This window comes from Glycine soja, chromosome 17, assembly GCF_004193775.1.
Source record: "Glycine soja cultivar W05 chromosome 17, ASM419377v2, whole genome shotgun sequence".
In the NCBI taxonomy this organism is placed as follows: domain Eukaryota; kingdom Viridiplantae; phylum Streptophyta; class Magnoliopsida; order Fabales; family Fabaceae; genus Glycine; species Glycine soja.
The window spans coordinates 19,678,490-19,691,714 of NC_041018.1; the positions used below are offsets into that span (position 1 = coordinate 19,678,490).

Below are 13,225 nucleotides of genomic sequence, written 5' to 3' on the forward strand. Positions count from 1 at the left end.
AATTTAAGATAAATGTTTTTTTGTTGAATTTTGATGGTGTTAATTTTTGTGATAGAATCTACATGTTGAGGAGTTCATTTCTAATGTTAGATAATGTTTTAAATGAATTTGTGGCATGAGTAATGTGGAAAATTAATTAATATAATTGTTTTTTTAAAAACAATTAATATAATTTCTTTATGAGAGATATTTTGCTAGTTTGGACTTGTGATTTAGTGTACCTTAAAAGGGAGACCTCTGCACTTCAATTTGATTATTGGATAATTGTGTTTGGGATTTTATTATTTCTTATCTTAACTGGAGGTCAAGAGAAATGTGAGTGTGAATGGTGATCACATCAGCATCAACATCCATGTCTATGATTGGGTGAATGATGTCATTGAAGTTGGAGTAGCACATGTGAGTGTGAATCTGTGAAACATCACGATATATTAATATTTATATTAATATTAATATATAAGTTTGAGTAATCATTAATAAAGATTGAAACATGAGAAGTGAAGCTGAACCTGAGTAGTGTCCTCCACACCATAGTTGGTAAATCCTAAATGAGTGAATAGCCCAGTTTAGATAGAAAGCCTCCTTAGACTCTCTCTAAGGTAAACCTTCTCTTAGAGTAGCCTTATCAATTTGGATGACAGTAATACTAGCTTTCTCAAGATCCTCCACCTCATCCTTGTAGCATGTTTCAAATCTAATAACAAATATCCAGCAAAACAATCATTTAAACTAGCATGGTAACTGATTGAGGCCGTACCCGAATCAAATAAATATTAAAATGTAGTAACTAGGAAGTGATCCTAGGTCGTTTCCCAACGAGCAATGATACACCAAATGTTCATAACAGATAGTAGGAAAGAGTAACAAATTGGGGGGGGGGGGGGTTGTTTGCTTTTGTAAATTAAACAGCGAGTAAAATTGAATTAGAAATTATCAGAATTAAAATACATTGCTTCCCCTTGATTCACAAGCAAGTCTCTTATCCTAGGTTACGAGAGTTTATCCTTTATCAGTTCAACCACTTAATCCAACCCTAAATTAAATTAGTAAGCGAAATTTAACATAAGGCATTCATTATGTGATTAAGCGACACATACACCAATTACTTATTGTCGCAACCTACCCTTCGGCGGGAGGGCGACGCGTGACTCGCGGGTGCGTGTTCCAAGAAAGGAATACGCGCGGAGTCGCCACCAACGTTTATTTGAGGAAAATGTCAGAAAAACCGGAAAAGACGTGATCTACGAACTTAAGTGAAAGGTTCGGGAGTTGTATTTACGCACGTGGAAGGTATTAGTACCCCACGCATCCGTCACAAGAGATGACAGCCTTTAATCAAATGTGCAAATATGACTTCAACTTATATTTTTCCCTTTTTACGTTCTTATGTCTTTTTTATGCCTTTTTATGTTTTTTATTTTTTTGTGGTCGACAAGGGTGTTTCCCTTTGCTCCTATGTATTCCTCAATTGTGATGAGAAAATCAGACCTACGTAGTTCTTTGTGAACAAAGCGTTTTGGTTAAGTTATTTTTTATCCTTTTTTGCAAGATATGTTTTTTTTTAATGAAAGGTCATTTAAGGCGTTGGACCATTAGACAATCTTTCGATTCTTTTGAAAAGTAAGAAAACATTAAGGCATTGGACCATTAATGATTTCTTTATTTTTGAAAGAGGTAACAAAGTTACATATTGATTTTAGGCTTTTTAGAAATCTACACTTAACCAATAAAAGCGGAAAAGACCATTTCAAGGCGTTGGACCTTTAAAAATGGCTTTTTTAGGCGATGACAAAAGTATGGTTTATGAATTGATTTTAGCCTTAGTTTCACTTTGGTTATTAGTCGATTCGATTAAGAAAGAGAAATCCCAAAGAAAAAACGTTTGATTGATTTTTCTTATTTTACTAAAAGATAATTTTGATTATTATATTATTATTTTTACCTCTTTTTGGTTTCCAACGTGGTTACGGCATGACCGAACGGTCGGATTTCATTTTAACAGAAATTAACGGATGTTACAATTCAAATGATCGGTGGAAATTTATTTTATTTTTGATTAGGGGAGAAAATGACTTAAGTAAATGACTAAAGCACGTCAAAAGGGGGTACGGAAAGTAAATAAAATGAAAATAAAAGCACGTGAAAACAAATGAGGACCACTAAGGGTACATAGAATGAATTGAAAAGTTCAATTTCGGGAACTTACCGGTTGAAAACTGAAGAACAACAAAGAACGAACGAAGAATGGTTGAAAATCTTCGCGAAATCACCCATGGAAACGTTACGGAAGTGCCTCGGTTTGGATTTTCTTCATGGAAATAATTTTTCTCACTAATTTCAAGTGATCTCGAAATACCAGAAGGGCTGAACATTTTTGTTCTTCCCTCCTTCCCCTATTTATAGGAAAAGGAAGGAGATGTTTGCCACCTAGCTTGCCCAAGCGAGCTAGGTTGCTTCCTCCAGAAGCAACCTCCTTCTGGAGGAACATCCTGGAAGGCCCAAGTGGGCCTGATTGCTATTTGAACCCCCATTTTTACTAAATACACCCCAACCTTTTTTTGGTGATTCTTTTTCCGTAAAGTTACGGAAACTTACGAATTTCATAACGATACTTGTTTTCTTTCCGTAATGTTGCGGAACCTTACGAATTACGTAATCATCCCTTTTTTGCCTTCTAGAACGTTACGGAACTTGACGGATTGCGCACTAACACTTCCTTTTAATTTCCGGCATGTCACGGAACTTCACGGATTGTGCTACGACGCTTTTCTTTTGGCTTCCGGCATGTCTCGGAACTTCACAAATTGCCTAACGATGGGTGCCAAAAACCTCGAAGTGGTCAAACGAGGGTCGCATCCCAACAACGGATGGTCCCCGGACGAAATTAGGGTATGACACTCATAAACGATCATTAAGCATGAACGTAAATTAAGCGCAGAGACAATTAATCAAGCACTAAGCATGCATGAATTAATAGCAATAAATTCAGAGTAATTAGTGAAGAGGAAAAACTAAATAGAATTTAACAGTAATAATAGAACCTCAAAGAGAATTGTGCTTGATCCTCAAGAGAAAACAACGCTGGAGACTTAGTCTTCTATTAATCAAATAGAGAATGAAATTTTATTGATAAAACTAAAAGTCTGAACTGGAATTGTAAAAAACGAAAATAAAAGAGAAAGAGAAGAGAGACTAAAACTAAAAATGAAAAATAGAAGAGAGAGAGGAGAGAGAGAGCTAAACTAGAACCTTGGTGCTGCTATATAGTTTTTCAGCCCCAAAGCTTACAAATCTGTTTTAAATCCAAGCCCATAAGTAAAATCAAATCAAATCTAGATAAGATAAGATAAGATCTAGATGAAATAATATCTAGATGAGATCAAATCTAAATAATATCTAGATAAGATAAGATAAGATAAGATCTAATTTTGTAGAATAAATTAGTCTGCCCTCTTCAAGTTCAAGCCCAATTCTAGATTCAAGCCTAATGCTTTATTAATTCCTGAAATTAGATTAAAAACATCAAATTAGCTGAATGGGCCCAAATAATAAAACTGCCTAATTAATTTGACAATTAAGACTAATCAGTACTTAAAATGGTGTAAAAAGGGTTAAGAAATAGGAGAAAATAATGGCACATCAGTAACCTTAAAGGATTATTTTCATACCTTGGTTGGTCATCTCTAACAAAGGACCAATTCAAAATAGTAACAAGGCCAATAAGCATTCCCTTCATTGGTCGTTTGGTCAATCTTTGAGCAGTTGAAGACCAGAAAACTATCATGGGTTTGGGATAGCTCACATCACCATACATGATGGGAGGTTTGACACAACAAGGGCTCGAATGATTGCACTTAGATGAGTGTTTTGTATGCTTCAGCAAGGACATGAGCAAAGTATGTCTAAATTAAAAAATTCAAACCAGATAAACTTGACTCTAGCGCTGTATAGGCATGAGTAAATGCTTGTAACTGGTGGGCATTGAGATCCTTCACAAGGTTAGGTTCATCAAATTGGATCCAAGTAGCACCAGCTGCCTTTAGTTCAGCCATAACTTCCCTACATTAAATAAAAAGTATGATTGAAGCAACTTTAATATATGATTCAAGAACATATCACTACTTTAAGACCATACCTATAGACAAGAAGGATCTTGTCAATTAGGGAAAATGACTTCTCAACACCCTTAGCAGGTTTTCTCAGCAACAAGTAATAAATAGATCAAATGTATGATAGTTGTGCTAAAGCTATCTTTGAACTTACAACTTTAGCCTCTTTGTATTCATCCACAACCTTGTGTGATGCATACGAGAACTTAACATCTGAACCTAATTCAGGAACAATGTAACGACTGCATCATAAGGGATTATAAGTTTGTCAGAACTGACAAATAACAAACCATTTGACATATTCAATTTTTCATTTTTATATTTAATTTAAATACACTAAACATTTCAAAGTCCCTTGTCCCCATTAAAAAAATCTCTATTCATATACTAACCTTTTCATTTTAATCATGTTTTTAAAACTCTAAAATTTAGAAATGGGTGATGATTCACTTACTAGTTTGTGTCAAAACATTTGGTCTTTTCCATAGCTGGTACATATGCATTCCTTCTTGCCATCAAGAAGTAAACATCAAACCCAATCTCCCCACAATTCCAATTATATCTAGGTGGAACTGCCCCAAGCATGGTTGTTGTGTCCAGTACTTGATCGTAGTATGAGAAAGCATTGCTAGGAATATACTTTATTCCAGCATCATCCATCTGCTTCTAAAGGGCTAACCTAAGGTTAGCAACACCTTCTACAGATCATCAACATTACTCTTTCCATCCCAAAAAGATTCCAAAGCGGACTTAAGTTCTCTCTTGGGTCCTATGTGTGGATAACCAACAATATGAGATGCCATTGCTCTGTCATTGCAAAATGAAAATCTACAATTTGAATACCTCATATGACTAGGTAAGTTCTAAAATCAAAAGTATTTCTTACAGATCCAATTATATCAATATAATCAGTCCAAATAAAAAATAAATAATGGAATGACAATATTGATAGTTAAAGCAACTGCAACCACATATTGTTCATTGCCAAGATAGACAGAAAATAAAACAAAAATATTAACTAGATAAGAACATAGATTAAATTATTAATTCATAATTGAAATAGAAGAAACAATTATTATAATTCTTTATTAGTATATTAAATTAGTTTATACGAAGGAGACTGACGAAACACTGAGATTAAGTATGTCATTGACCTAGGTATCCCCTTTCCTTTGAAATCCACATTTGTTTTGCATAGTTCATGAAATTGCCAAAGTGAAGTTAGTGAAAAATAAATTAAAGGGGAGGGTAGAGGTTACAAGAGAAGAGATGGGTTGAAGGCAACATTTGAGAATTAGTTGTGCCATTTGTGATATAGCTTTTTGCCTATAGGAGAAACAAACTATTGATTATTGAATGTTCTTCGAGGAACAAAAAACAATCAAGCAGTTTGGAAATTACATTGAAGCATTGAGCTTAATACTTCTTAATATTTAAGCAATGGTCATGTTGTGAGAACTCGAAACTTAACATGAAAATTCAGAAATTCTTAATTTTGAAGCACAAGGAAAAAATGAATGAATTGAAATATGATGAAAATTATTCAACGATTCAATTTTAAGTATGTAATTGTAATATAAAAATCACATTCTTTAATTACTTCAAAGACACACATGTATAACACAAGAAAGTATCATGAATTAATATTCATGGAGGATATTAATAATAAAACATTTATCTAACCATAACAAAAGCCAGGGTAAGACTGCCAGGGTACGTAGTTCATTTTTCTCTACCTTGTAAGCTTGAATGAGTTTCTACTTTATAAGTTTTTTATAGAAAAACACTGTAGGGTGTTTTCTCTTGGGATTGACAACTAAATTTACTTCGTTACTATATAGATAACCCGTTATTTTTTTGTACTGTTTGATAATATCCCTTGGTTGTTAGACAACTTCATATTACAGTGCTCTATGAATTTTGTCATTTCTTTGTAACAAACAAGACCTCATTATCCATCTCTTATTGTGTTTAGGCATGTGAATGATGTGATGTATGTTCAAAGTGATTTCAAGACATTAGTTGTGGAGAAATACCTAATCAAGATGATTTTAGCTACATTGAGATTGACAACTAAACAGAAGAAGTTTAAGAATTACAGGAGTGAATTTTATTGTTATGGCTCTTTCAATGTCATCTTCTTCTAGGACTCCAACTTCTACAAGTTCCAAAATGTTGATATATTCCATTCTTGCTTTCTGTAATGATCAAAATAACACAGACAACTCAAAATTAATCTGACCCTTCAAAGAATTTATCAACTCTTTTTTGCGTAGGATTGAATGTTGATATCTCAGTCATTGAAACTGAAATTACCTATTTTAGCAAAAACATTTCCGCAATGGCAACTCGAAGATACCTAGAACACAAGGTCGTGGCAATGAAGATCCCTAAAGTGCCTCCACACACTAACACACTACTAGAAAATAGGTTTTTAATGTAACACCCTGAAATTTCGATAACTTAAAATTGATGTTTAATGTAATTCTTGTGTTATTGATTATTTGATTGATTTGGGTGAGTTTAGGTGTTGGGTGGATTATCCATGAGTAATTTCTTGATGTGGATGTTAGGTTATGTAGATCTTTTGTTATAAGTGAGTTGTGTCACTTTCTTAAGTTTGAGAAGAACACCTCTTTAGTCAAGCAAGGTTTTATGGAAAGGATTGATCAGTTTGTATGTACCTTTACTCTGGGTTTTTGTGTATGGTTTTGCACATCTTTTTGTTTGTGCATGAATCGCTTAGGTCATGCTAGAATAGGTGTTTCTACCTTGGGCTAAGAGTAGGGTTCTCTTAGGCTCTTATTCACAAAGGACCATAGTGTTGGGTGCCTAAGTCTCTTTTTTTCGGGGTGGGAATTATAGATTGGTTGTGATTGCTTGTAAGGATTCATTATGCATAGTGAAAATTTAATTTTGGTTTTGGATTAGATAACTAGATTAGCTTCTCTAGTGATAGAGAGTGAACCAATATAAAAAAGGTTGTGCATCTCTTCTCTTGATCTTATCTTTATCCCTCATTCAAGTATTAATTAGTTTTCAAAAAGGTTCAAGATATATCTTTGTGAAAGAAATAACTTTAATGAACGATCTATACAAAAGAGGTTTTTGTGACTCTAGTTTTAAAAGTTGGTTTTGTTGAGAAACAATTCACACCCCCCTCCCCTATTGGTTTATTGAGTACCATCATCTTTTTTCACATGGGAGGTGCAGTGACAAAGTTGGATATCCCTGGTAGGGGAAATAGAGTGGTTATAGAGTTTAAAGCATCTCTGGAGTGAAGGAGTGAAGAGTGGCTAGGAATCATTATCCACGACCAGTGCATTGATGGTGCCCATGTGTCATACTTCACACTACATGGAAATAGTATAAACTTTGTTAGTAAGTACTTGTAGTTTATTATGAGGGAAAATACTTGTACTTGGGGGCATGTCACCCAGTTTGGAACTCCCTTATGACTTAGGATGATCACCATAGGGGGGAAGTTGTCTGTGCATGATAGGGTGACCTCGACACTTGTTGCCTAGTTTTCCTGACTGTGAGTGTCGCGTGGACACGCTCTGGCTATTTTCTGACGAATGGTACCACATTGCATTTAAGAGTTAAGGTTAGGTGCATGCATCATATTGAACATGATTAATTGGAATTATGGAAAAGTTGATGAATAGTTGTTACATGTGTGTTGAATTGATGGATAATTGTGTATGATCATGGTACTTGTTATTGTTTCTCTTGCTAATCATGATCATTTGATAATTGTTGGTTTCTTTTATAATAAACTCAACCTTGCAATTTTGTACCATATGGTTGGTACCTATGATGATCGCGGACCTTCGTTCGTGGAAGTAGATGGGCTGCAGTAGATTGCTTGGAGGGAGATTCTTTTTGTTAAAGCCGTCAAGCCGACATGATGACGTTGAGATTATTTTGGGAGAGAGTTTTGTTTTGTTAATCAACTCCTTCGTAGTGTGCTCCATAATTATTTTGGATGATGTATACTAGGTTGATATATATATATATATATATATATATATATATATATACATATAGACACACACACACACACATATTCAATTAAGTATGTGTGTGTTGTTTGATGAAAGTGTGTGGCAAAAAAAATTTACTCTCGTTTTTCTTAAACAAATTAATAGAGTTTTCATTTAAAATTGAAATTTATGCATTTTAGAGTACTGGTATCGTAGCGACGAGACGGGTCATTACATTAGTGGTATCAGAGTCGGTCGAACCTTTCAACCAGTCAGTTGTGAGTTTAATGTGTTTTCTGTGCATTCTGTTGTTGCCTTGATGAATGTCTGATGTTTGAGCACTTGATTGATTGATAGTTACTCTGGTTGTTTGTATTTGGAACTTACTCACCTTGTTCTGTTTCCATGACTTATAGAGATTTGATTGGTGTAGTCATAACACTTATATATCCCCGATGCCTACTATACCATGAGTTTCAATGCCTTGTCATGAGTTATCAAACTGGCCATCTATACAATTTGTGAAGTGTAACAAGACGATATGGAATGCATTCAAGGGTATAAAGAATGGAAAGTGAGTGTTAATTTCTCGAGAGAGGATTGTTTTAGAGGAGTAATTTCTCGAGGCGTCAATTCTCAAGAGTAACTAAGTATGGGCTTAAGATAGGTGTGATTTTGTTCTGTTCTTTTTCTTGTGTGTATTCTTTCCATGTTCTCACTTCCTGGTGTGCATAGGGAGTGATGGTTGTACGGAATGATCATGCGATATTTGATGATCTCTAAGCCTTAGCTCAGGCTATGGGGAATCAGAATAGAGGAGAAGCTGCTAGAGCTGCTGAGTATCAAGGGTTTGACTGCTTCGAACGAAACAATCCACTTGCTTTCAATGGAGGATACAACCCTGATGGTGCTGATAATTGGATAAGGGAGATTGAGAAAATCTTTTAAGTGATGGCATGTCCAGAGGGGAAAAAGGTTGCTTTCGGTACATATACTCTCGTGGAAGAAGCTAAGTATTGGTGCGAGAACACTCGCCAATGCTTGGAGGTTGAAGGTCAAGCTATGACCTAGGACATCTTCAAGAGGGTATTTATGGAGAAATACTCTCTTGAGGATGTCAGGAACAAGAGGAGATGGAGTTCCTAGAGCTCAAGTAGGGAAACATGACTGTGGCTGAATATGTAGCCAAGTTTGAGGATTTGGAGAGGTGTTTTCCTCACTATCAAGGAAGAAATGGTGAAAGTTCAAAATGTGTGAAGTTTCTGAACGACTTACGGCCTGAGGTGAAGCAAGCTGTGAACTATCAAGGTGTCCGTCAGTTTCCAGTTTTGCTGAACATGTCTGGGATTTGGGATGAGAACTCTCGAGATAGGGTAGCCTATTATAGGAGTATGGGCCCAATGAAGAATAAAAATAATGGATCTCAAAATCAAGGAAAACCATACCTGACCCCTCCTAAGCAACATGGTAATCACCCCAACAATTAGAGGACTGCTATTATAGGGTTTGCTGGTGGTAGTAATAGCAAACCCACTCATTTCTCAACCCAGATCATTTGTTTCAAGTGTGGTAAGCCATACCACATCTCCTCAAATTGTACCGATAAGGACATGATTTGCTTAAACTGCAGACAGAAGGGGCATATTCAGAGAGATCGCCCATATACTGAGAAGAAGCAAAATGGTGGGGGCCTGAATGACCAAACTGAACATTCGAAGGCCACGATGGGAAGGGTCTTTACTCATAATGGTGTTGAAGCTTCAAAATCCAAAGATCTAATCCAAGGTAAATGTTTCATAAGTAGGATTCCCTTACTTATACTATTCGATTCCAGTGCAAGCCATTCATTTATATCTTATTTGTGTGTAGAGAAAGTTAAGCTTTTTATGTCTTCTTTAAATAAAGAGCTAGTGGTAGAGACCCTGACTAGTGGTTCTGTGTAACTTCTAATGTGTGTTTGAATTATCCAGTGAAAATTTCCAGTAGAACATTCTTAATTGATCTGATTTGTTTGCATTTGAGCCAAATTGATGTTATTCTGGGTATGGATTGCTTATCTTTCAACCATGTCTTGTTAAAATATTTTGACAAAACTGGGGTGTTCGATGATTCTGGAGTGAGTAAGGATAGGATGTTTATCTTTGCCAACCAAGTTGTGACATCTTTAAAAAAAGATGCTCAAGTGTACATGATCTTGTCTAACCTAGAAATAAAGACAAAGGTTTCTATTGGTGACCTCCTTGTTGTCAGAGAGTTTCCTGAAGTGTTCCCTGAGGATATATCTGGTTTACCACCTGAGAGAGAGATAGAATTTTCCATAGACCTGGTACTCGGTGCTGGACCCATATCCATTGCCCGTTATAGGATGTCTCCTATAGAGTTAGACAAACTTAAGAAATAGTTGGAGGAGTTGTTGGATAAGCAATGTGCCTCCATGGGGAGCACCAATGTTGTTAGTGAAGAGGAAAGATGGGGTCATAAGGTTATGTGTAGACTACCACCAGTTGAACAAGGTGACGGTTAAAAATAAGTACCCTTTGCCTAGGATAAACAACTTTATGGACCAGCTAGTAAGAGCTTGTGTGTTTAGTTAGATAGATCTTAGGTCAAGTGACCATCTGATCCGCGTGAAGTCTGGGGATATTCCGAAGACTACTTTTAGTGCCCTTTATGGTCACTACGAGTATCTAGTCATGCCCTTCGGTGTGACAACGCTCCTGGTGTGTTTATGGACTACATGAATAGAGTCTTTCACCCTTACCTTGATAGTTTTGTGGTAGTATTCATAGATGATATTTTGGTATACTCCAAGACTATAAAGGAACATGAGGAGCACTTGAGAATTGTTTTGCTAAGTTTCCCAAGTGTGACTTTTGGTTGGACAAAGTTAGTTTCCTAGGGCATGTGATATCTCAAGGAGGTATAGCTATAGACCCCTCTAAGATAGTAGTTGTCCTTGAGTGGGAGAGTCCTAAGTCTGTTTTTGAAATTAGGAGTTTTCTGGGTTTAGCTAGATATTACTAGAGATTCATAAAAGGTTTCTCCAAGTTAGCTTTACCTTTGATCAAACTGACTTGTAAGGGTCAAGCTTTGGTGTAGGATACCTACTATGAGCATAGTTTCCAAACCCTAAATGAAAAGTTGGTGACCGCTCCGTGCTAGTTTTGCCTAACCGGAGGGAACCCTTTGAGGTGTATTGTGATGCATCAAAGATGGGTTTAGGAGGAGTGTTGATGCAAAATGGCCAAGTAGTGGCATATGGTTCTAGACAACTCAAGACTCATGAGAGGAATTATCCCACCCATGATCTGGAGTTGGTTGCTGTAGTTTTTGCCCTTAAGACGTGGAGGCATTACCTGTTTAGCTCCAAGTTTGAAGTGTTCAGCGATCATAAGAGCCTCAAGTACTTGTTTAGCCAGAAAGAGTTGAACATGCATCAGAGGAGATGGTTAAAGTTTCTTAAGGATTATGATTTTGAGCTTAGCTATCGTCTCAGCAAAGCCAATGTAGTGGTTGATGTCTTGAGTAGGAAATTCCTACATATATCTGCTCTGATGGTCAGAGAGCTAGATCTCCTAGAACAAATTAGAGATCTTAGCCTTGCGTGTGAGGTTACCCCTAACAGTGTGAGACTGAAGCTTTAAGGATTACTAGTGAGTTGTTAGGCGAGATCGGAGAGGGCCAGAAGTCTAATCCTTTTCTAAAGACTCAATTAAAAGTTATAACATCAGGGAAAGACAGTAGTTTCAATGTAGGATCAGATGGAGTCCTGAGACTTTGAGATAGAATTTGTGTTCCTAATGTCCCGAGCTTAGGAAGATGATCTTAGAGGAAGGACATAAGAGTAACCTGAGCATCCACCTTGGTGCTACCAGGATGTATCATGATCTGAAGACAATGTTTTGGTGGCCCAACATGAAGAGAGAGGTTAATGAGTTTGTGTATGGATGTTTAGCCTGTTAGAAGGCTAAAATAGAACATCAGAGACCTTCCGGTAAGTTACAACCCTTAGATATAACCCAATGGAAGTGGGACAATATTTCCATGGATTTTGTTGTAGGACTACCTACGACCCCCAGAGGTTTAGATTCTATCTGGGTTATTGTTGACAGATTAAGCAAGTTTGCTCACTTTATTCCAATTAATATTTGATCTTCCTCAAAGAATTTGACCTCCCTGTATATTTAGTGAGATTGTCAGATTACATGGTGTGCCATCTAGCATAGTGTTTGATATAGATTCTAGGTTTACCTCTAGATTTTGGGAGAGCCTAAACAAAGTGTTTGGAACCAAGCTTAGGCTAAGTTTAGCCTACAATCCTCAGACTGATGGCCAGATGGAACGGACCATTCAGTCGTTGGAGGATCTTTTGAGGGCGTGTGTCATCGAACAAAAGAGGAGTTGGGAGAGTTTTCTGTCATTGATAGAATTCACCTATAACAATAGTTTTCATTCTACCATTGGCATGGCTCCCTACAAGGCTCTGTATGGTAAAAGGTGTAGGACACCCCTGTGCTGGCTAGAACCCAGAGAAAACCTCACCTTAGGACCTAAAGTGGTACAACAAACCACTAAGAAGGTCAAGTTAATCCAAGAGAGGATGATGACTGCTCAAAGCATTTAGAAAAGTTATCAGGACAAGAGGAGGAAAGACTAGGAATTCAAGGTTGATGATTATGTATTCTTAAGATTCACTCCGTCGACTAGGGTTGGTCAAGCATTGAAATCTCAAAAACTCACCTCGTTTTATCGATCCTTTCCAAATTCTCAAAAGAGTCGGTCCTGTGGCATACCAAACTGCATTACCCCCATCTCTTTCTAACATTCACAATGTCTTTCATGTGTCTCAACTCCGTAAGTATATCCATGATCATCTCATGTGATCGAATTGGATGACGTACAAGTGAAGGAGAACTTGACATATGAAACATTACCTTTGAGGATTGAGGATAGGCGAACAAAGCATCAAAGAGGGAAATAGATTTTGTTGGTCAAGGTAATTTGGGGAGGCGCATCAGGAGAAGATGCCACGTGGGAACTAGAGAGTCAGATGCGAGAAGCCTATCCAACCTTGTTTAACTCAGCTAAATTTTGGGAACGAAATTTTTAAAAGGGTGAAAAAGTTGCAAC

The 13,225-nt window shown here is 36.6% G+C and overlaps 1 pseudogene; it reads right to left on the reverse strand.

Moving 5' to 3' along the window:
• Positions 1–288: 288 nt before the first annotated feature.
• Positions 289–4,912, reverse strand: LOC114391532 (annotated as a pseudogene).
• Positions 4,913–13,225: the final 8,313 nt, after the last annotated feature.